The following is a 25395-nucleotide window of genomic DNA, read 5'->3' as shown; positions in this document are numbered from 1 at the left end:
AAAATAACACTGAAGAATATAAGAATGGGGAGAACACAGAGCACAAGACCTGTGGGTGATGAGCTGTTGCAGAGGAAGGTTCGCTACCCAAACGGCCAAGGGCAAATCAAAAGACCCTTCACAGCATGGCTGTGATCTGTGGTGTGGGTGAGGCTGAGCTCTATTTTAAGCTTTTCCTGTAACTAGATTAAAGCTCTAGTCATCATTCCCACTTTTTTTTTTTTTTGGATGCAGTTCTGAGAGGTGAATGACCACTGTGGTTCCTCAGGGTTCTCTTTCAGTGCCAGAGGAGATTTAAATAAGTCAGAGCATTTTTTAAGCTCTGAAAAATGTTGTCTAAAACTTCTCCTCCTAACTCCCAGCCGATGGAAATGTAGGAACGATCAAACTGATGGGACCAAGGGTTCTTCTAATTTGGTGTCTTGCCTTTGGAGCAGCCTGCAGCAGATGCCCAGGGGGGACATACAGGACAGCATAGGTACCATACACGGATTCCAGCCTTAAACTATCGGACGAGGGGCCTCCCCAATAAGAAATGGCATTTTTGTGACAACAAGCTTAGTACACGACAGCAGAGGCCGCTAACTTGGCAGGACGAAGGCTCGGTGGGTGACTTATGTTTCAGGGGTGACATCTGGCAATAAGCGGAGATGCAGGAATTGGCAGGAATTACAGGTGGACGAAGCAAAACCCGGAGCTCGCCGAGGGGACCGGCGGCCGGGCCGGGTCCCTGCCAGGCGGCGGAGCCGGCGCTGAGCACCCGGCGATGCGGCACCGCCTGGCTGGGACACGGCCGGGAGCCACCCCGGAGCCCCGTCCGCCCCGCCCGGTGCCCGGGGCCGGGGCGGAGGCGGCGGCGCGGGGCCGGCCCCGTGCGGGGCGGAGCGGCTGCTCGGCGGGGCGGGGGCAGGAGCAAGAGGGCTGGCGTGCCCCGCCGCCGCCCGTCTCAGCTGGCTTTTCGGCGGGAGCCTCTACTCCAGAGTGCGCGGTAGCGTGGGCCGGCCGCGGGCCCCATGTGGTGCCGACATCACTGACATGGCGGAATCCCCGCCGAGCGCTCCTGGCACTCGCTCCAGCTAGCCGGGACTCACCGCCGCGCCGCACCAGCCCTCCGCCAGGTAAGGACGCCGCGGCGTGGGTAAAGGGGTCCCGGATGGGGAGCCCCGCGGTTCGGCTCAGCGCGGCGGGCAGCCCCGGGGAGCCGCGTCCTCCGCCCCGAGGCGCCGCTCCCGGTCCCGGCTCTTTTGTTCGGCGGCGGGGCGGGAGCGCGGGGCGGCGGCGGGACGGGGCTGCAGCGGGACGCGGCCGCGCTCGGCGGAAAGTTTTTCTCGCTGCTCCCCCGTCGCCCGCCTTCTCCCCGCCCGGTCCGTGTCGCCGCGCCCCGGGGCCCCGCCGGCTCTTCCCCTCCGCGGGGAGCTCCGCGGCGGGCGGCGCCGGGCGGGCAGGCGGGAGCAGCCCCGCCGCGGCCCTGCGAGGGACTGGCGGCGGGTCGGGCCCTCCAGCACCGCCCGGTGGTCCCGAGGGGCTGCTGGCTCGGCCGCTGTCATCGCCTCCGCCCGGCCGACCTCGCCGCGTACGGCCCGTGCGGCTCCAGGGGGGAGACTCTGGGGAGCGGTCGGTGCTGGCGGCCGTGTCTGCGGGGGCCGGTGATACGCGTGGGTGTGTGCGTGCCGGCGGCCGCCCCCGCCTTGCCCCAGCTCCCCCGGAGGAGCCGAGTCCGTGGGGCGGGAAGGAGGCAGGTCCGCGCCCTCCGGCCGTGCCCGGAGCGGTCCCGCTGCCGGGCAGGTGCGGAACGCGGGGCTCCTTCTCAGCCCCAGCTCCCACCCAAAACGTCTGGATCCAGGGGGCATGTTGGAGAAGAAGCTGGAGAAAGACGCGAGCGACTTCTCCCGGCCCCGTCCTCCCCGCCCGGCTCTTGACTGAGGCGGCTTTGGGAAGGAAAACCCTGGAAACTTTTTATTTAGCTTGCCAGACACCTTTCCAAAATGGCATACTACAGGAGGAATAAAAACGTCTTTTAAAAGCTTAACTTCTCTTAGGTTAAGACCACATCTGCATCCCTCCCCGCTGCCTTCCCCCCCTTCCCGATTCTCAGAAATGTTCTATTTGAATAAGGTTTTGGCTAAGGTTGTGCGGCTTGGAGTTAAATGTAGTGAACCATTTATCCCATCTATATTTGTAGAATAAAAGGTGGGGGGCAAGCCTGCCTCTCTCCATATTAGTAATTTTATGTTTCATTTGCATTTCCCTGTGTGAGTACCTTAAAGTACTGGCCTGACTCCTTGAAGTGGGACTTAGCTCATCACAGGTGGGAAAACTGAGAAACTGAGATATGGAAAAATTGAAGTTTCTTGTTGAGTTTCTTGTTATTTTGGATAGGTGTTTGGTGTGGGGTTTTGTTTTGTTTTGTTTTCATTTGAACTCTGTGCTAGATCTGTGAGAACACAATTCACGTATGCCGGTTCCCCGTGCCCTGCCCGCATCTGCTGTATGCCCCTCACCACTTACCCTGCAGAACCCAGGGCTCAACCAGTACGTTCCTGAAAGGTGCCAAACCAGTTTAACTTGAGCTTAAAAATGTGCTAGGTAATGGGATTTCAACCTTGCTTGCATTTAAGTCTAGAACACTGTTTCTCAACCATTTTTGCAGCTGAGCTCACTTAAAAAAGGTTGAGGCTGCCAGGCCTGGCAGTGCCTGGGTGCTTGTGCTGGTCTGAGGCTCTACTCCGTTCTGATGGGAGCTGCTGGTCTGGACGTGGATTACACGATGTGTGCTTGGCTGGAAATCCAGATAACGGCATTGTTTCCATAAACCTCAGAAGTCAGTGATGTGCTGTTTCCTCTGGATGGAGGCATCTTGCTCCTCTCACCTCCTCCACCCACAGTCTCGCCCACCTACCACCCCTGCACCTTTCTCAACAGTACAGGAACATGCTGCCGGTGCTATCAGGAAGAAAATGATTCTTGGCGGTGTTCCCGGGGTCATTTCGGGTCTCACACAGAGGCCGTCTGTTAGTGCTTTTCTCCTGATCTTCAGCACTTTGTAGTTCCCTCTCATTAGTTTTAAAGCAGTTGTGCTTTGTGGTTGTAGCGGGACCCTGCTGTGACAGAAATGTCTGCTGCCCCAGAAGTGTCGCATATTGTTTTTCCCAGTTTATTATCTTTTAGCTAGTTCATGCTCATAATATAGCTCAGGGATGAGTCTGTGTGGAAGTTAATATATTTTACAAAATTTGGGGTTTTTTTTGAACGATTGGGACTCATCTGGTTTGGGTTTGAGGTCAGTGCTGGGACAGCAATGAGAGGGGTTTTTCATACTGTTAGCCTGTAGTTGGCTGAAGGATAAGAAATGAAGAAAGTTAGCATCCAAAATAAGCTGACATTCTACTATAGCCAAGAAACCTGGAGCTGTAACTCCATACTGCAAGCATTTTATCTTTACTCTAGGAAAAGTTTGTAACTTCCAAACTGAAGTGCGTTTATTCTGGCACTGTTTTTTTTCCTACATATGGTATTTGGTGAACTGAGAGAAGATTTCTGCATCGTACCTCTTTCTTAGCAGAGAATTTTTTTTTACTTTACAGATGCCTTTAAGTTCTCTGATGAGAGAAGCAGTTAAGGGCAGTTAAACCTCTACAGTTCATAAATCCGTGCAAGAAAACATATACAGATCATGCAGCAAACTTCTGCATGTGCGCGGCTGTATTCATGAACTTTCTAATTAGTGTAATTGGCCTTTCCCTCAAAAATGTATGTTGTCAGTCTGGTGAGCACTACTGCAGAAGCAAAGTTTACAGTATGAATAAATGTTTGTAGTGTGAGGGTCTTAATTGCTACAAAATACATATAATTATATAAAAGTCCCAGAACCCATACACAGCTGACTAAAACAAATTACTCTCCACAGTGCTTTTCTTCTCAGGAGAGTTTGTCACTCCTCTCAAAAGGAAAGACATGAGGGAAGATGGAGTGACCTGTGGGGAGCAGCAGGGCTGGCAGTTCGGGGTGCCCTGGGAGACCATCCCAATCCCCCCGCCAGGGATACCGTGGTAGCGGGTGTTAAGTCTGGAAACTGAGTGTCCAAGTGCATTGGAATGGTTTTGTGCTAAACACTGCAAGTTATTGAAGTCCCGTTGGTTTGCAACAGGCTTTAGTGTACAGCAAATAAAATAAATAGCAGAGGAAGCCAGCAGACCTCTGTGTAAATCTTAGCTGTGCAAAATACCAGCGAGGCAAAGTGTTTCTCAGAGGTTGCACAGACGACTTGCGCCAAGGTGATCTTTGTGCTGCTGAGCGGTGGCGGTGAAGCAGTACGGGATCCTTTAGAAACAGGAATATCAAAAGTCACGTTGTTTACGGCCAAGGTTTAGTGTCTCTCTGTGATCTGTCCCTGGAGGTGGAAGGTATGTGGGAAGAGGGAAGTTCTTCAAACAAGGCAGTGGAAATAGGAGATGCTGGGTACACAACAGTAACAGGCCATCTACAGTCAGGAATGTTGGTGTCTCAACAAGCAGGTAACTCCAAATATTTTTTAGTGGGGATATGGTGGTTTGCATTTTTACCAATTTATTCTAAGCATCTCTTTGCAAAATTGAAGTTTGAAGCTCCATCTCTATTACAGACCACCAGAAAAAAAAGCACAAACTAATTAAACATGATTTATTATGGAATTTGTAACAGTGTTGCAGAGATTAGTTGCCTTTCAAGAAATGCTGCTGCAGATGTTAAACCTGTGCTCTGCTCTGAATGAAAAATGACTATGCTTTTGAGCAAATACACAAGAAAAGGGTAGTCCCTGTTAAAGTCTGTTCCTGAACAGGAGTATTCCCTTGAAGTCCCAGGTAGTGCGGCTTGGAGCAAATCTTCAGGGTGTTTTTAATTGGGAAAGGCTGGCTTGCCTTGAGCTCAGAGGCTGAAATATACCGCTTCTCCAGCGACATGCTTTCTGCCTTTCATCTAAGGAATCCTTTGTTTACAAGTAAATTGTGGTGTTTGTTAGCAAATAACAGACCCAAAAGCCAACTACAACAGCAACTGTATAAGAAACATTCCTTATTTGTATTTTTAGTGGTGACAGTTTATACTGGTGGTATACACTGAAAGTTACCATTTGGATACTCTGCTTCTTACACTGCAGCTACATGTGTTATTTATGTAATATGAAACATCAAGCAGTTCCAAAGTAATTAAGTATATACTTCATATTATTTTTTTGAAGAGAACAAAAATTGCAGCTAATACTGATATGTGGCATTTGCTTGTTCTGGCATCTGCGTCTACTTTCTCTGGAAGCTACTCAGTAGAACGACAAGATGGACTCAGAAGTGGAGTTTCTACTGCTGTGTGTTGTTTTTTGGTTTTGATGGTGTGGGGTTTTTTGTTTGTTTGTTTGGGGTTTTTTTAGATTTAGGACAACTGAATTCCAACACTTGAATCCTGTGGATATTAAGGTGATGGGTTTGTCTGATTTCTCTGTACTGACTTAATGTATAGCTATTCTGTGGCAGCAATGCACATACCTTAAAGCATGCTTTATATGTAAGTCTCTTGTAATTGCCTTATACGTAACTATGGACACTTCTATTATTAGGTTCTTGCAAAGGACTCTAATAATAGAATGTGTGTATGTATGTATTTAAACATATACTTCATGCTTTCAGGAATGTTTCGTATGGTATGTTTTGAGAAGAGAAAAAAGAAACTGCTCTCAAGAGGCTGTTAATAAAAACTTCACAAAGCAACAATTTTAGATGACCCTTGCCACCCTCAAAGATCCTTGGGATGTTGTGGACAGATTTCCCCATGCTTTTAATGTAAACTAGGGTAATATCAAATGTTTTCTGCTTAGTTTGTAGCTAGTTTTTTGGGCCTCTGTGCAGCTGTGCCAATTTTACATGGTTGTTCTCTGTTCCCTGCTCACCCACTAATGAAATGCCAACATTCATAATCTAAATCCCTGTGTTATCTTTTGCCCCAAGTATTTCTGCATGATTTTACCATCAAGTCCAAGTCTGCAGTGAAGTAAGATGGTGTGATTCTTTTGGATCTTGGGAGCAGAGACTTGTCCTGATTTGCTTCAGTCTGACCTTACAATTTTGTAAGATTAGTTAGCTGCTAGAATTTATTCTGTTTTATAAGTTGCCTTTATTGTGGAAGTATATATGACTATTCAATGGCAATTTACATAACGTAAGTGACCTTATGCTTGCTGACACTTGAGCTGGTGTAGGTATGTTATTAGGTATTATGCATTGCTCTTTGCTTGTTATTTATTGATGTGGAATAATGCAGCAGAGAAAAAAAGTTTATAGCATTTGTGGTTAATGAGGGCACTGAATAGGGTTCCTTCTGGTGAGCCTGTTTCTTGCAGACTAACGTAATATCAGCTCAGAGGAAGATTGCGTTCCTCGTCATCTTACTAGCTACAGTACAGCAAACAGAAGCGTCACTTTATTAGAATAAATTAACAGCAGAAGAGACATGGTTGGAACTGCAGAGGTTGTGGATTATTCAGGGTGTGTAATGCCCGAACTCAAAGGCCTGAATAGTGGCTTTTGTCTGTAAGTACCGATGGAGGTGGTGAGGTTGAAAAGCAGAAGCACAGCTTGGGCTTGACGTACTTCATGAAGCATGTTGCTGCATCATGTTAGCATTTTGCCTTTCATTTGATGTTTTAGTATCAGGAATGGCTTAGATTGAAGTGGAAAGTCGAAAAAACTCATGCTTTTATGACAAGATAAGGCAAATTGGAATATACCACATACCTGATCCTTCTAGGTCTATTTCAACTGGATGCAAGTTTGAGACCCATCTGAATACGTGCATGTGAGTGTTCTTCTGTCTTTCTAGTGGAAGGATGATTATGTGGTTGGTGTTCAGCTTCAAGTTGTGTGTTTGGGTCAACTGAACAGTTAAAATGTTGGTCTTGTTTTCCCCAGTTCTCAAACCGCTTTGCTTAACACGTATTAATATATCGTTCTTTTCTGAGTTACTCTAAAGCTCAGAGGAAATGATTTTTACAGTCTAATTCCAGTAGAAACCTTTTTATTAATTGTGTTAAAATTTGAAAAAAAGGGGTAGAAAGTAAGCTGTTGTCTTTTACAAAAACATGTTAGCCCTGTTCCTCTAGTATACAATGCTGCCTTTAACTGTGCTGCCTTGGAAGCTATAGCTTTTAAGGTGAGAAACTTGTTCCTATTCAGTTGCACTGACTGAAGGATGACAAAACGTTTTTTGAGGGCTGGTTTCCACTGAGTCATCCCCCAGGCTGGGCAGAGGGGCACTCGGCTGCTGTCAAATCTTCTGCTTTGGCAAGTTAACTGGGAAATTTGTTTTCCAAGCCTGCCTTGGGGAGTAGAGAGCTACAAGTCTTCATTTTCTAATGCTGGAAAGTGTTAGAAGATGTGGCATCTCAAAAAAAAAGAAAATGAAAGAAAGCAACTGTTTCTTACTCTGATTTTTTTTTTTTTTTACAGAATTTGCTTCTGCTTAAAGGAGTTTTCTCATTCCCAGGACTTCTGCTTTTCTCAGTCTCCAACTTGCCCATCCTTTCTTTAGCAAGCTTATTCATTAGCCATCCATGTTCTCCAATACTAAGATAGGGTTTTCCTTTTAATTATATCTCTGTATGATTCATGTTCCTCTGTTGGTTGCACGGTTGTTAGAGGTGATCCTCAGCCGTGCAGTGAGGTTACTTGTGCTCTTTCAGTGCAGTCCAGAGACTCGGGGTGCAGCATTTGGTGTTGCAGAAGAAGTGTCCCTCCTGAGCTGCCAGTGCCATCTGACAATCCGTGTGTCTGGGGAGCTGAGCAGCTAGATGCACAATACTGCATTTGACACGATGTTTTGCTCTTTGGCTTTTCTTGAATGCTTCAGAAGTGGGCGAGGGAGGGGCTGCAGATCTGGGTTTGTGGCACGCTACATTCCCTTCTGTCCTCTTCCCTTTTGCTTCATGCTTTTCATGCAGTGGGTGTGACGTGTGGCCTTTGCATGACTAAAAATGCAGGCATGTGGACGCAAGGCTGTTGTAGGGGAGGAATGTGCCCATCCACATGTGTAGTGGGGGTGTGCCCAGCCTTACAGTCAAGGTGGCCGTGTCTGGCTCCAAGGTGGGTACAAATGACACAGGAATGCTGTGGTATATTGTCCCCAAGTACTTCAGAAGAGTCCAAGTGGTCTGATCTGGCAGGACCACGGGACATTGCTTTTGGCTCATAGATTGAGTCATTGTTGATGGTACCTGCAAGCCAGCTGTGCAGGGAGAGAAAAATCCATGTGTGTCTTTCAAAAGCTGGTTTGAGGAATGGGTCAGAAGTCTTCCGGCTTGTTTGGTAAGGGCGTTCATGGATGAGGAGTGATAGGGAAGGAAATGAGAAATCGGAAATGTGGTGAGGTGACCTCATGTTTTGGATGTCGTGTATGAGAGGGAACATTAAGGGACAGAGGTGGCAATGTTGGAAGGAGCACTGTGAATCGTCTCTGGAGAGCTTAGACTTGGAGACTAACCCAGGAGCAGTCTGAGCTGCAGGGTGGTTGATGGTGTTTGTGGGTGGGAGAAAAGGATAGCAAAAATAATCTTTAAATTAAAAAGAAGTTATAACTTTCTGTCTGTCAGCTTTTACTATGTTTGTGTTGATATCTGAGCATGCATATACATTGTCTCCTCTTAAATGGGTGACTTTATGTGGTTTGGAGGAGGAGAGAAAATGGCACCAGTGTCACAAATAGCACCCTATATAAACTCTGGAGTTGTAACAACAATTAAGATTCTGGATCAGTACAAAATGACTTGATAGATGAAAGACCGATCCACTGCTGGCTTTGCACATCATGACCTTGCAGGCGTTCAGCTTGACTCTGAAAAGTTCAGACCTGTTTTGTACCAGCGGAAAGTGTGTGTTAGATGTTTTGAGGATAAAGGGTTAGTTTTGTAGGAATTCAGTGAATGTGTTGGTACATGAATGAGTCTAGCTTGTTTGAGATGAAGGTTTTCCGGCTCCTCCCTAATCAGAGGTTAGTGACTAAGGGTACTAGAGATGCTCTCCTGGTCTTGGGTAATGCTGATGAAAGGAACACTGCTCTCAGAATAAGCAAAAGTGAAACATAATTTTCTGGTACTTGTGTGTTTCACTTACACTCACACAGGTACCTGTGGTACTTCATTAAGTAACTTTTATTTGTATGTTGTCCTCTGGGTTTATTTGTTATAAAACTAAATTACATTGTAGTTCAGCTGGGCTTTGAAACAACAACAACAGAAACCCAACAAACAGAAACTTTAAAGGACCAAACCAAAATGACTTCGTATTTCATGTTCTGGTTGACTTCAGATGCTGTTGAGGTAACACTGTGTCATGTTCAGAAGTCAGAAATATCGTGTGGATTTTGCCAGAGGCACAGGTAATGTCTCATTGCGTGACTTGCCGCTGCCATGCTGGGAAGGTAAAGTGCCATAACAAGGTAGCAGCCTGTGGCTCATAGGGTTTTTTGCTGCTATGTCATGTTGTCCTCTTTTGCTTTATGAAGATCTAGAGCCACAGTCTTACAGGATTTGGTACAGAATGTGTAGGTTGCATTATTGATAGCTGACCATAACTGATACACAAGAAACCTTATGGCTAAAGAGAGCAAAAGGGTCAAATTTTAAGGTTTTCAACAAAGCAAAACTTCCACAGAACTTGACTTAAAATTGCAGAAAAGTGGTTTGAGTTGTTAATGCAGCTCACGCTTACAGTCAGCCTTAGTGCTTGTTTCTTGTGTATCAGCTGGTGGCAAAATTAACTTCTTTGATTCTGCTCCACACATATTTATTTTTGCAACTCCATATTGCTTATTAACTTCACTGGTGCTTTTAATGACCGCACAAAAGATAAACATCCTCTGGGACTTTGTTAGACACACAGTGTAAATTGGTTGTTGCTGATTTAAAGCCTGTTTGTCAGGTCAGCGTGCATTGCAAGCAGCTGTACGCACACGGCTGCTGGGATATCTGAAATTGTTACCTAATTTAAGTGTCTCCTTTCTACAAGCTCCTATGTGTGTGGTGTTTCATGTTTACCCTTTCCCCTCTTGGTTAACAGAGCTGGACGTGCTTCTCCAGATGTTCCAGCTGCCCTGTTCCGTGGGCAGGAAATGGTGATGGGGTGGAAATTGGACAGGTCTACCCAGTGTGACCAAAAGGGCCTGATCTCTTCCACAGCAGCCACCTCTGGTTTCTGAATAAAACATATGACTCAAGTCATTCAGGTGCTTCTGTAGCTGCAATCTATTTAACCGACAAGGTGGCTACACTTTAGCTTTTATGCCTCTGAATAGGTTGCTTCAGAAGATATACGAGAGCCTCTATGTTACTATAGAGGCAATATTTGTGGATATAAAAGCCTGAAGTTAGACATCAACCATTTCACTTCCTTTTGGCATTTCTTGATCATGATGTCAAACAGGATGATTTTATGCTCTAAAAAATTGCTCTAAAAAGTTTCAGTTTTTCATGCCTTTTAGACTACTACAATGTTGTCCATGCTATCAGATCTGGGTCCTTTCTCATCTGCCTTAATAAATCCTTATTTCCCTATTCCCTTCTTCCTTAGATTTTTCTAGACTACAACATATTCATTTCAGTGCATCCTGAATTGTTGGATTAGTGTAAGGGGACAGAGGTGAATGGATGTATGGTTGTGTTATCTTCTGCAACATGAGACTTGGGAGGTAGAAAATACAGATATGTGAAGACAATGGAAGTAATAATGAGGGAATAGTTTTGCAAGTAGAGCAAGTGTATTATTTGTGTCCTTGCCGTAATTTAAAATTATGTGGTGTTCTGTAAATGAAATATAAGCAAATATAATAATATGCTCTCTCATATAATTGAGTTTACTTAAATAGTTGATAATACCACCTTCGAACAAATTTGATAGACCCTTATTACAGGCAGTGACGTGGTTTTACTGCAGCTGCGAAACTGTGGGCAGTGCTGGGGAGGGACGAGGTGCTGCTTTCTCTGGCCATGGGTCAGCGACGTGGCAGTCGGAGACCTGTCCTTTCGCTTTGGGAGGGAGATGCAAAGATTTGGCCTGGTGCCTGGACCAGCCTCAGATGGTGAGAAGAGGTTTTGTACTCCAGTTAGAAAGTATATGGGGATGGTGGGTTGGATCTGTCAACTTTCCTCCTTTTCTGTCCTCAGGAGAGTTATTTTCTATTAATTATATGTTTATGTACATACGTATTTATTTTTTTTTAGGTGTTGTAGTTATGTCTTGGTGTCCTGGCTCCATAGATCAAGCGAGGTTTAGTGATCTTCTGGTGGTTCCCTGGATGGCCACACGCCTGCAGAGCTGCCCCAGTGCTGCTGTCTGGGCAGAGAGCTTGTTGCTGCTCGTCTGCCTGATCTTATCGCATGGCCAGTGCAAGGCAGTTTGATGGAGCTATGTGCAAAATTTAGGCAATTTAAATGAAGAAAATCTTATAAGCTGACTTTCTATAAAAATTTGGAGGAGTGCTTTGTCAGGTTCTTTAATGAGTATTTTATTTAGCTATATACTGAATAAAGTATCTCTGGTTTAGCATTTTTATACATCCCTCCTTTTCTCAGAAAAGGTTTTATAGCATTCAGCAACTTGTGCATTTTTGAGAAATGCAGAGGGATTTGGCAGGTGGAGAAACAACTGTATCTGACTCTTCTCTCATCATATGCAAAATACACAGTTGGGAGAAAGAAGCAGAAAAATACCGTTTTTTATCTATTGTCTCTAGCATCTTAGACAAAGATTTAGCATGACTGCTGTATGTTTTTTGGCTGACATAATATCTTCCTGACCTTTGTGCTTGATACTAGAACTGAAGTTTTTTTAAATCGGATACAGAGACTTTGCTGTGCAACTACTTGCGCTGTTTGACCTAAGTGTGAGTGTGGCCTGCTAGTGGTGATACAGCCATGAAAAAAGGACATACACCAGAGGGTGGATCTTTATTTTGCTTTTAATAGACAGGGGAAGGGAGATTAATACTATTTTGCAAGTCTTTCTGGGGCTGCTTTTGGAAAATATGTACATTCTGATCACTTACATTGGTGGTAGATTGATCTGAAGTGGTAGAGTTGCAGAGGGGGGTTACAAGCATGAGTGGAAGCGTAGAAAGCCTTTCTCATAAGATGAAATGGAGAAATATTTAACAGGAAAAAAGTTGCAATCCATCAAAGGTATAAACACTGTGAAGGCGTACAGGGCTGTTTAAGCCAAAAGCCAGTGTCAGCAGATGAACTCATGGATGCAGGTTGTCAATAAATAAAAGCTTTTGCAGAATTTGATCCAACAGCTTAGTCCAAAACCAGTCCAGTTATCCAAACAGGAGACATCTTAGGGCAAGCAGAAAGACCTAACTAGTTTTAACGTATAGTGCTTTATGCAAGGCTGTGAAAGAATAAGTGGCTGTAGCATTTTCAGATATGAATAAGGAGTGTACGAGTGGCAGACTGGATTTGAGGAAATGGGAGGACAGAAGAGGACCTTCTGTCCTAGAATATCGTATGAGGAGAATACTAGAGGCATTCGTTGTGACAGCAACATTTATAAACCTGATCCTTATTTTTTAATACGTTGACGTAATTAAAATACTTTTTTCAAGTCTGTTTGTGCTTGAGGTTGTGTGTGTGTAGAGCTGTACAGTAGTGGTGCAGAAACTTAGATATGGCTGCGGACGTGGTGGAATTTCACTCCTATATCCTGCTACTGATATTCATTTATATTGGTAGAAGGTGCTGATGAAACATAACTTCAGGAAAGGAGATAGACAGCTTTCAAAGACATCTGAACATCAGGTCAAACAATATAAGGTGCTTTCCAGAACCATTTTGTGAAAGTGGTGGATCTCTTATTGGAGTGAAGCCCAGAGGTTTGTATCCAAAACTTCCCTAATGATAATCTCTAGGAAGGAGCATCTTAACGTCAGGATAATCACAAACTTCAAAGCAAAATCCAAATAAAAGATAAACTTTGTTTATGCTTTGAGTTAGGGAAAAAAAAAAAACCAACCGCCAAGATCGGTGTTTCACAAATGTGAGTTTAAATATTTGAAAATCAAAATGTCTGAATTTATATTTGCTGAGATAAAATGGAAGTTATCCTCAAATACAAGGTAGAAGGTTGTTTTTGTTTTATTGTATTTTTTTTTTCTTTAAACAGTGAAGTAATGTGAACATTGAACATCTAGTGAACAGATGTGCAATGCCAGAGTAGAAATATTTTCAGTGATACGGAAAGGAAAGTCTAAAATGGGTCACCTGCTGTACAAACAACAAATTACTAGTTATGCTTGCACAAGTACTCTGGAAAAGGAAAAATCAGCATGTAGCAAAGGTATTATCTAGCTAATTGCTTGGTAGCTACACTGAAATTGCTTTAATACTGGCCTGTGTTGTTCCCTTTCCCAGCAGAAGTGCTTTTGTCAGGCAGTAGTTAATGCTTCTTGGAGGGAGGAGGATGCAGGGAGTCCTTCAGCAGGCTTTCATCCTCTGTTCTCTTGCAAGGAGAGTCACAGGAGCTTGTTGACAAAGCTGTCTTCTGTGACTGAGCTGAGGTTTTGTTTTGGGTTTTTCTTTTTGTTTCAAATAGTCAGGCTTTACTTAAATATATTATCAACACTGTCTTATTTAAGCTTTTGTGATGTGCTTTCATTTCTAAGCTATTTGGGAGGTGGGAAATTGTTTTAATTATCTTAGTGCAAGAAGAACTGGGAGCTTGTTTCCATCCATCAGTGCTGGAGACTTGAAACAAAAGCCAAGCCAACTTCCAGATGGTGGCAGATCCTGGATCCCAGCCACTGTCCAACACAATTCAGTCTATCATGTAACTGCTTACAAAACAGCTGTTTGCCTGCCTTATTAGCACGGACTTTGCCTTCGTTAGCAGTGGGTTGAAGGAGGAAGGTGAAGCAGGGTGGTGGGGCAGGAATGGTTCCTGCAGAGTCCTCAGGCTTTGGCCAGGTCTCCTTGCCAGCAACGTAAGGTTTGGCTTGCAAGTTCTCCAGGGTTATAAAACGCCCAGCTGTTGACTTTTTAGAAGTTGTGTGACTGGGCAGCTGAGAACTTGGATGGGCTGGAGGATGAGCTGTATTGATGGAGGAACAATGGTTTCACAAGCACCCACACGTACTCCCCTCACCCCCCTTTTGGGGCCATGGGTGTGCGCTATCTGAAATCCTGTCCCTAATTAAAAATCACAATAAGCCAGTGCATTAGAAAGTGGTGTGTGTTTCATATTTTGTCTGTGTGTTGGATTTTTTTGTTTTGTTTTCATTTTTTTCTTTTTAATTTAAAAAAGAAAAAGTCTCTGGCTGGGGAGTTGATGAAACGACTGGGAATGGCATCTCGCATTGTGACCACTTGCTCAATCGTGGCTGAGTTAGTGCAAAGTATGTCGGAGTTGATTTTTATTGTTCTGATGGGATTTCAGCCCAGTATGGCAAGGAAAGAATTAAGGTGGGCAGTAGTGTTAGCAATCAGGACACATAACCACGGGCGTAGATATATGCGGGGCTTTATTTCAGTGCTGGGAAACCAGGGGTTCGCACCCAAAGCTGGCTTCGCTGGTCAGTTTAAGTTACACAGTATTTATGCAGTCCATTCACATACATATTCATATATTCATTAAGATACGTAACGGTTACTCAACATTGATTGCAACATCGATTGCAACATCTTGGAATTATTTTGATCATGTGCAGTGTCCTCTGGTGGTCTTTCAGGGGGTCTTCAGGATGAAGTAAGTAGTCTTCATCACTTCTGTCCCTTTCACCTTTGGGTACTGCACAGGCGTACTACTTCTATAGCTAGATAACTGCTGACTTGCTCAACCTCCGGAGATACTGCATGTGCTTCTCCTCACTCTATGCGTATTTAGGCTAAGATAAAAGCTAGGTTGTTAAGATAAGAGTATACTCGAACACGATATGCTTGAACATCCTTTCAGGGACAGTTTACAAAACTGATTCATCCTTTCAGGAACATTTTGTAAAACTGGTTCTGTTACTAACAGTAGGAACTCCATTTGAAGGGGTGGAAGTGCTGGTGGGAAGGCAGGAGCTGGCTGGAGGAACCTGGCTGGGAATAGGGAAGGGGAAGATGGGGCAGGGGGCCCATCCTTGGAGCCCAGGCAGCAGCTATCCGTGCAGTTGTATTTAATGGTGGCCATAGTGGTAGCTGGGTAGTGTGGTTTAGTTTCAGTCCCACCCATTAAGCATTTCCTAATTTAGGAAGGTCTGTATGAAAAATTTTGCAGTGTAAAGCTGTAGCTGTTAATGTGGACTGCCAAACTAATCCTGTGAACTAATTAGCATTACTGGCCCGGATGGGCTGTCAATTTCAGTAGGAAACCATTAAGTAAACGTCAGTGCATAACCAGTCTGATGGTTCCTTTGCTCTTGAGAGATAGCAGAGCACCTAACAGAGGCAATGCACTTCGTTATCCCCATTTTACAGCTGAGAAAACAAGACACGGAGGTGAAACAACTAGAGATATTTGTTTGTTTGGGCTTGTACCAGCTCAGACTGGACTAGAAGTCTTATTAGTGGTCTGCATGTGTTCAGGGGTTTCCTTCCCCAACACGGGACTTGACAAGCCCCCAGCAGTGCCTGTGTGTGGTTCCAGTACCTCTGAAAGTCTCTCCTGGAGAAGGAATGCTGACAAGTTTAACGTGGCAAGAGGGCAATAACTATTTGCCTTCTGTTTAATATATCACATTGTATCTGTAGGAAATCTTTGTAAAGGACTGACTTGTTATGTGTAAGGGAGGTGTAAACGGTTTTCTTAAAAATGCCAGCTAAGTTTTTGCAAGCCAGTAAAATTGTCAGGCAGTACAGCATATGCTTAATTTAGCAAGGTTATAGTTCTTTTTTAGAAAGGATGAAGTTATCCTGGCTTGCTTGTAACTTATATTTTTGATGGGCACCTGAAGTCATATTTCCGTAAAATAAGGAAATACTGTTCACTCCCCTTAGCTGATTCCATCTACTCCAGTAGCTAATCTTTGGGTTTTTGTTCTTGATGTTGTGCCCAACTCTGATTTGCCTGGCTCCTGCTTCTGCTCACTGGTTCTTATTTAACGTCCAATCCTTGTTGGCACTGGGATTGTATGAATAAATCTCGCACAGTGGCAGCAAATCCTGCTGGAGTGCCATGTTTTGAGTGGTGGGTATGTCTGCACCCACAGACAAACAGCATTATCAGCTCACAGATTAAACTGGGGTCAGTTAGCTGGCCAGCTCTTAATACGTTGACGATATTTCATTTTGATTGTGCAGCGCTAACTCTTATCAGTGTTGGGTGGTACCAAGTCAAGCGCTGGCTAAAGAACATACACGCGCTAACACAGCTATCTTGCCGCTCAAAGGTGTAATCTTGTCAGGGGGTGTACTTGGGTTCATTTGACAGGACCTGTTTTATATAGAACAACAATGCTGATTATGTTCATATCTTTGAATTCTTTATCACTGGAATCCTGCATTGACTTCTGATGGTTTTATCTGGAAGCAATGCCTTACTAATGGGAGGTAATGGCACAGGTGGTCCTGTTCCCTCTCAGCTCCTGGTTCTGGATCAGCGTGGTCTCCCCTCCACCCCACCACACTGGTGTGTCCTGTAGATTAGGAATTTCCTTATAGTTCAATTCAAAACTGAATCACAAGATTCTAGGGCTGACTTGGCCACTGAGGTAATTCACCATTTGATACAAGTGTTTTTTGCCTCTTTCCAAATACTGAGTGGAAAAACTTGTTAAATGCCCTTTTCCTGCATCGTTAGCCCTGTTTTCACTTCTGTTTTTCAGTGGGATTACACCACTATTAGATTTCAGTTCTTCTGTAAAATTCAGCTAATTTTGTGTTTTTATGCAGGTCATGATTTATTTTTTTTTTGCCTGACTTGTCTTGACTGCAGTCTTGGTTTCACTCACCAGTTTTCTATAGCTCTAGTTCACTCTCATCACTGTCCTTCTTTCCTTCCTTTCCCCCTTTTTATGCTGCATTACGTTTTTATTATCTTTGTTTTACCATGGAATCCGGATAGGCTTTTTGCCAAAATCTTGCTCTTTCTTGAATGAGGGGATCATAATTTCTCTTTCATAGTTGTCTGTCTTTTTTAAAAAAAAGCTTACAATTGTAATGTACATAAATTTTCTTTCAAGTTAGTTTTTCATCTCAATTCTCACCAGTTTTGGGAAATGAGAATTTGTTGTTTTAAACTTAAACTGCATGTGCTAACTCCAAATAATCTTCCTCTAATAATGTTTGATTACTGCGGTGATTCAAAAGCTCTCATGGGGTGATCCTGACGAGTTCTGCAAAGATGAAACTTCCAGCTGTTGGGTGTTGAGTGTGCAGGAGTCAGAAAGATAAGAAAACAGAGTTTTTTTCACACATCTTATATAGGTTGTGTGTGTATGGCATAGGGAAGTTTTGTTTGCTCTTTTGAGCTAGGTTTGATTCCCTTTGTGGTGAAAATCAAATAAATCTCGAAATACATTGTAGGCAGTGGAGGAAGGAAATAAGTTTCACAAGTGTTTGCCGTACAGAACTTGACCTCAGTTCAGTAGTTAAACATTACGATATTAAAAAAGCAGGTGCTGTGATCCATCTCTGTGTGTATGTTGATAGATAAAATACTACAGGTGTACCTCAAAGTGCAAGTTGGTGGTCTGATTACACAGCTCTGTGTTAGTGCTGCTACTAAAGGGTCAGTCCTGCCTCCAGCTCTCTTTATTCCTATGGCTGCTCTTGTTTGGCTCAGTGAGTTGGACACTGGGGTTGGTCTGGGTGCAGATTAACTTTAGATCTGAGTTGTGTGGTTGGGCTGGTGCTGTCCCAGAGGGTGGAGGCTCACCATGGAGTCTGGCCTGATCTTGGGCTGGCTTCAGTCAGCCTGTCCTGAACCTGTGCTCAGACAACCCAGCTGTGACTTAAGCTGAGCCCAGCTGGGGTTGTTCAGCCTCGAGAAGGCTCTGGGAAGACTTTCCGTACTTAAAAGGTGCCGATAAGAAAGGTTGGGGCAGACTTCCTAGCAGGTCCTGTTGCAATAGGACAAAGGGTGGTGGTTTTAAACTGGAGGAGGGAAGATTCAGGCTGGACATGAGGAAGAATTTTTTACAATGAGGGTGGTTAAATACTGAACAGGTCTCCCAGAGAGGTGGTGGATGCCCATCCCTAGAAACATCCCAGGCCAGGTTGGATGGGGTTCTGAGCAACCTGATCTGGGTGAAGATGTCCCTGCTCATGGCAGGGGAGGTGGACTAGATGAGCTTTGAAAGGTCCCTTCCAACCCAAATTATTCTATGATCTCCCTGGTTCCACACCACCTCCCCAGCTGTGACAGCACTTTCCCCAATGGGCAGGGATGCTCCTGCTGAGGTAGGTGCGAGGGGAAAATGTCCAGGTCAGATGGAGAAACGGCGCGTTTTGCTTTGGCTTTAATCTTTTAGTACATGCGCTGTTTGAAATCCAAGTGTTGATGATTATTCTCCCTGTCTGCTAGTCTTGTCCCCTAACCGCCCCCTCCCACCCTAGAGGAAAAGGGATAAGGGAAGTTAAGTGTTACAGGTAAAATCTCCTGGTCTCCTCAGTGCTCTGCCACGTGCCAAGTTTCTCTTTAGGGCTCCTGTAACACACCTTAGCAGGTGAGGTGTCAGTTAAAAAACCAGCTTGACTACCTGGCTTTGATTTAAGTTACTTGTTCTCCTTCAGTGTTCATTTTAACTACCTGTCCCAATACCTTAATTTCTTTCTACTTCAAAGCTGTTTCTGCCCTTTGTTTCTCTTATTCAAAGAAGTGAGCTTTCACATCCTCTGTACAAAAGGGTGTCAGGAAATATCTTCTCTTTTTCTTCTGAAAGGCTTGAGGAGGAGATCTTTTCCTTGTATTTACTCATCACAAAGCACGTTGCAATGAATAACAGCCACCTAGCCTTCCTGGAACAGCGTGTGCTGCGAGAGCACAAATATCCCGGATCTGCAGAAGGGCTTTCCCACAAGCAGAGGGACATCGTGGCTGCTCCTGCGGACAGGGTGTCCCTGGCAGCGCCCCCTGACCCACATCTCTCCCGCCTTGTTTGAATTTTGCATTAACTCTGTGTGGTAAGAATATCTCCTAATTACTTGCTGCTAAAATTTGGCATTTAATAGCTACTTAGAGGGAGAACTTGTATGGGAAGAGTTTATAGATAAAGGTTGGTCATTGGTTGCTAATTAAAGTCTGTCTTTTGTCAGGGATAATTGGTGCAGCATTGGTAAGACATGAACGAAAGTTCAGATGGAACACAGCTGAGCTGTAATCTGCTTATGTTAAAGCCTGAAATAGTGTTTGACTTGAAGTGCTTGTCCACAGATCTTTGACTTTTGTCCTTACTGGTGGGAGGGATAGTGAGCTTTGAAGTGCAAGCGCAGCTCCAATGCTGAAATACTGAGGTATGAATGAATAACAAAATTGTCTATAACAGAGATATCTATATTGTGTGTTGGAATCCAGACACTATACAGAACTACTAGATTATTAACAGCATCTCCTTTTGTTAGTGTCTTGGTTGGAAATCTCAGCTTCTCAGATGCATCCAAAAAGAAGCATGCTGAGATACGGAGCAACGCTTAATGAAGTCTGTTTGGTTTTTCCACCTAAGAATGTAGCCCTTAGGTCATGTTTCCCATGTGTGTGTGTATATATAGAGGTCTGCCCTTAAAGCAATGGGCTTAACTTAATTGAGTTCAGCTGAGTTTATGGAGGTTCACCTATGCTATCGCTACACTTAAACTGTTTTTCTTCACTTGCATTGTTGGAGACTTGGTTTCAGCAGTAGGCTTTGTATTGCCGAAGGGTGGGTGAATGATTTAAACGTAGGCATGAGAGCGAGCTGGGATGCCGGATGCAGAATGGGAAGGTCTGTGTAATGCAGAAAGAATTTCAAGCATCTTTTTGGTTGATTCTGTGTTTTAGAGTGCTGCTAATGCGGCTTGATGGGAACTTGCATGTTGAGTGCAGCTTAAGGTTTCTTATTCCTAAAAATGGTTCTCTAAAGTCTTCCCAAAAGTCTTTTTGAATTGCCAATAATACTTAAGATGAAACAACCCAAGAAAGCCTCATTTTTTTTGCCTTTATTATATTAATAAATCCACAGATAATATTGCAACATTTAATCTATTTTACTCCTAATGAAAAAGAGCCCTGATCCCATCTGATTAAATTTACACTTTGCTACTTAAGAACTGAATTTACTGTGCTTGGTATACTGCACTGAAAATGCATTATTTTTGCTCACAATTGGTTTGATTTTATAAGGAAAAACATAATTCCACAATATTTGCAAACACTGTAACAACCTTCCTCTGCAAAATGTAGTGCTGCTGTTTCTAGGACACAGAGAAAGATTGTGGATGCAAGTTTTTTGTTACTGAAGTAGTGATGATGATTTACAATTAAAAAGCAAACAAACAAAACTAGCTTGTCAGAAATGGACGTCAGAAACATCTATTACATTGGTCGCTAAGGTTCTACGTAACTGAATTCAGAAAAACATCTGAGGGGACTTTATCCTCTGAAATGCTCCATTATCTTTTTCCTTTCCCTCGCCTTCCTACTGATGCTTATCTTCTGTAGAGGTTATTCAGGTTAGAATAAAAACCTGAGTTTGACAAGCATATAGGTAACCTTTTCTATGCACATCAGCATAGCTTCATTGTTTTCAAGGTATTTGTCCCTAAAACTGTTTTTGGGCTCTTAAAATGACATGGTCAGTGTTCTGATAAGCTTCAATGGCTTGCGTTTAGAGTGTACATTCATGTTTGATAATGTCAACTGATGGCGTTAGAGGAGGTTCAAGGGACAATGAAATGCAACACACCAGTTTCTTGGTAGGCTTAATGATTTTGGTGGTTGAGATGCTGCTTTGAGAACAAAAGCTGAGGATACGGGAGAGTGTACAACTTATATGAATATTGGAGAAAAACTCAAAAGCCTTCATTTTCTTGATGTCATGTATTTGAATTTTGTTGCATAAAATTGTCTGTGAGGAAGCCTTAAATCTTGTGAATTTGGTTCAAGTTTATCAGTTAAATTCAGTGGCTGAAAAGATCTCACTGGACCGCACCAGAAAGATTTTAACCCTTGTGTTTGTTTCTTAATTTTTTTTTCCTCTCCAGTATTACTCAGCAGTGGTGTTTAATTGGATTGTTTAGACTGAATTAGGAAGTGGCCTATTTTTTATAGGTCTGTATTGTACACTTGAAGTGATGGTATATAATTAGACGCTTCATTTTGCTTCCATTTGACGTCTTTTAACTAATTAGTTACTTGGGTTGCTTTATTTCACATTACTCTATTTTCAGTTGATTAAGTACACTTACTTAGCTTCTCTGAGGGTACAAAATTAAGAACATACTAATTGCACAACAATTTTGGCATGTGCATATTGCCTCAGTGTCACCTAAGGACAAAGACTTCGCTGCTCGCCTCGCTGGCTCCCTTCCCTCTGTGCCCTGTGGGCAGATGTGTCAGAGCAGACTCCACACTCCAAATTCTCTTCCTCGCTCCTACAGTCTAGTCAGAGCTTGTTGGCGGTGTCTAACGTAGATACTCGCCCATGGACATCTCAGCTTTTAAGTGTTCAGAATCACTACTTCAGTGACTTTGGAGAGTCGGTGGTGGGACAGCAGGATGATCTTGAAGGAGCAAAGACCCAAAAGTATCATGTGAATTATGTCTGGAAACCAGTGGGCTTCATCTGGGAGCTCTCATGAGGTGAGGGGGCAGTTGGTGAGTAAATCACGATTGTGGGTATTGAACATCAAAGAAATAATGCTGTGGCTATAAAATATTTGAGCGTAATATTTCTAGAAACAAGTTTTCCCCCAGGCATGGAGTGCTCTGGAATAAATGTGACTTTATTATGAAATGCTTGTTCTGATTTGTGAGTAGATCGAGATGTAATTAGTTTGGATTTTGGTTTGAACATCAGTTATTGATGTGAGACACTGAGTAGGATCTAACTTGTGCCAGCTAACAGGGTAAAGCCAACAAAAATGAGACAAAAACACTATAATTTTACTTTTGTTGTTTCAGTGCTGACTGAAGCCTGACTGTGTCCAAGCATCTGGTGTTTGGACAAGATACGTACTTCTTTCTGTAGAGTTGTTTTTCAAAGGGAATACTTACTTATATAAAAACTGGATCTGTGGTTGTAGTCGAGTAAATATCTTTAGGGGTGCTCTGCCACAAGAGGAGGTGCAGGAGGTTTCTCTTGTGAAAGTGATCATTTATCTCTTTGATCCTCTGTAGCTGTTTAAAATTATATCTGTATATTTATATTTGGACTGTATTAATAAGATTAATATACTTACATGTGAGTTTGCGTTAAGGGTGGTGTCAAGGTACCTCCTAGGCAACAGTCTTGGGTGTCATGGTGGCCATTGGGTGTTGAGTTCAGCATTGCATTAAATCAGGCGGGGCTGGGAGAGTGCGTTAATGTATACGTGCTATCGGGACATAGGGTCAGTGCCCAGGGACCTTACCTGGTAATGGGCCTTCTGTAGCCGTAAGCCTGTCTGATGTTGCAAACATAATTGACCAAAGTGAGAATATAATTTGGCTGAGGCTGTATTAAAACACTCTGGACAGCATGATCGTTTATGGGGTACTAGAAGTGGTAGCTGGTGTTACTTTGAAGTCTTCCGCAAATGAAGCATTAGTACCCTTCATTGAAACCACAGGCATGGGGCTTTGGTGTTCTTAAAAAGAAAAGGGGTATTTTAATAGAGAATAGCAAAGATATAAAGTGGAAGTTATTACCAAGGCTGAATTTGGATGTCTGTTTATGAGAAGAACAATAAATGGCACTTAAAATCCTTTAGAGGAGTGTATTTTTTAGAAGACCCAAGTGTCATGGCTGCAATTTTGTGCTGTCAGAATTTCTGCTTTTTTTTCTTGAAATGCTTGTTTCTTCTGTTGAAAAGCTGTGTTCATTCTGGGGCTGGCAGCCTTGACTTTAGCTCAACTGCTCCTCTGCGTTTCTCCTTGGATGTTGGCTGTCCTCCTCATAGGGAGGGACAGCAAGCTGCTGGAGTGTCAGAGTGCCTTAAAGGGTTGAATCCTAATTTTAACACGAGTGATTGTTAAGATTTTTCTGCTTTTGGTTAAGTAACTGACTGCTAGGAATATGTTAGACAGCAATATTTGAATTGGATATTGTTTCATGGGGCTTGAAGCTGGTCAAGCAGGGAAGAGTTGTGTAGTAAGTTACAAGGTGACTGTACCGCAATATCTACATTGTGTAATTTAGGTGATGTCATGAAAAGCTTAAGATTTCTGTACAGTCACTATTGCCCCCCAAAAGCCAAGTTAGGAACGTGTTCTTTTGGCTCCCACTTGGCTGCACAGGGTACCCAGCTTGGAGGTGGACTGGGCACCAGAGGCTGCAGGCCCACAGCCCTGTCAGCCGCTTGACGACGTGTCAAACAAACTTGCTTTTACAGCCACGTGTCCCTTACCGTAACTTTTGGTCCGTTCCAGTAAACTAATGTGTTGTGTAACGAGGGTGGCCAGTGGAGGTCCCCAATGTGATCTGGAACTGTGCTGCTTGTCCCCCCTCCCCTCCTGCCCATGCAGCTGCCTGCCGCAACCAGGATCCGGCTCTGGAATAGGACAGGATGTTTGTTTTGTGGAGTGCAGTTGTTGAGGAAATTAAACGAAGGGAGCGCTTGAAAGGCCAAGCCACCCACATCAGATTAGGCCATTAAGATGAGGGTTGTGGGCATATTTTAAAGCAGCTTATCAGGAGAGCTTGGGGAGGATGTACTCTTGATGGCTGGCATTGCTTGGAGAGCACCCTTTCATCTCTTAGGACTGCAGTGTGGTGGCTGGAGTTGAGTACAGAGAAAAGGGAAATATTAATGAAATCCGAAGGAGCTGGTTCATCCAAAGGTGTGAGGGTGCAGATGCCAGGGGGGAATGTGTGGGGGCCCTTCCCGGCTAACCAAAGGCGTTAATTAATACCTGCTGACAACTGGCCTGTGCAATGACAGATAAAGAGGAATGCACAATATTTTAAGTATCATAAAGCTGGACATCCTTTGTTCGGGATATTTCCTGTCCACAATAATTTATTTTTCAACAATATTATTGGCAGAAAATCCACAAAATGGAAGGCGGGAGGGAAACTTGAGCATTGCAGAAGATAAGAAGTTTCTAGTTTTTCCCATCTTAAATGAGGAAATAGGAAAGCTTTGGAGCTCCAAATAGTACTGATATCTTATGTAGCGGTAAGCCACCAGCATGCCTAGTTGATATTGAATAGTCACTGATTTGCATTTATTGCTAGCAACAATGTTCAGCAATCAGCCGTTAGATTCTTTAAAGAAAGAGACTTTTGCCCATTGTGATTAAAAAGGCATTTACTTCCAAGGGGGGCTGAGCCTTGGGACAGGGGTAGCCAGAGCAAGGCGCTCCTGACTGACTTCCAGGCTCCATTGCATGTTTTGCCTTTGCATTTGTAATGAATTAAAGCCTAAATCATAAAGTAGGATTTAATTGGTGATTTGTGATCTGGTTAATCTGGTACTGAAAGTGAAGTGTACTTAGGGTGGCTGCTGCCTTCTCCCCCAGTGATGGCCAAGAAGGCTCGGAGCTTCCTGCTATGAAATGCCTTTGTCAGCCGGTTTGTATATGCTTCCTTCTGTAAACTGCAGATAGAATTCACTTGATCTCATGAATGTGGCTGCATATTCTGGGATAGCTGTTTCTAACAAAGACCAACGGCTATTAATTACGAGAATTTGTTGTTTACCATACTTTTTTCTTTTTTGTTTGTGTTTCTAGCAACAAGTATTTTCATAACAGATTCAGTTTGCCCATAGACATATCTCAAAGTTAGCAACATATATTTAGCAATTTAATAAAACTTACAGAAAGAAGGCAGCGTAATGAAGAGGTGAGACATTAGCAAAGTACCCCTGTTCCTATCCCCCTATTCTAATAAAAAGAGAATTTGGTAGTTGTGTGGAGTTCTTAGGCTTTTGTGTTTGGAAATATGAGCATTATGGTATGTGTTAAACCTCTTAACCTGTTTTCTCTGCATTCCCAGGACCCAAGAGAAGGCTTGGAACACCTCTGCTGTGAGGACAGGCTGAGAGAGTTGGGGTTGTTCAGCCTGGAGAAGGTTCCAGGGAGACCTTATACTATTGTATGATTCTAAAACAACACTGAACTTACCATGCTGAGATTGCACTTTTTGAGGCTGGAGTAACATGTTATAACAGAAATCCAAGTTGATGAGAACATTTTAGTCGTGGTGCAAAAATGATCCGGAATCTTTGGTATGTGGCAGTGGCAGGAGCCGCGCTCCCTGGGATGCTGCTCTCCCAAAGCGAGT

The 25395-nt window shown here is 43.6% G+C and overlaps 1 protein-coding gene across 3 annotated transcripts in view; it reads left to right on the top strand.

The window, feature by feature from the left end:
• Positions 1–872: 872 nt before the first annotated feature.
• FNDC3B (fibronectin type III domain containing 3B) overlaps positions 873–25395 on the top strand; it is a 194860-nt gene continuing 170337 nt past the window's right edge. Inside the window, exon 1 of one of the 3 annotated variants that reach the window (XM_065073843.1) lies at positions 873–1118. The gene's annotated coding sequence lies outside the window, so the exon portion shown is untranslated. Of the gene's footprint in view, positions 1119–19095; positions 19118–21745; positions 21771–25395 lie in introns of those variants that run through there. The other 2 variants (XM_065073842.1, XM_065073841.1) reach the window with 2 other exon arrangements.

The sequence above is a fragment of the Columba livia genome, chromosome 9 (genome assembly GCF_036013475.1).
Source record: "Columba livia isolate bColLiv1 breed racing homer chromosome 9, bColLiv1.pat.W.v2, whole genome shotgun sequence".
Classification (NCBI taxonomy): domain Eukaryota; kingdom Metazoa; phylum Chordata; class Aves; order Columbiformes; family Columbidae; genus Columba; species Columba livia.
This window is presented reverse-complemented; position numbering and strand designations above follow the sequence as displayed.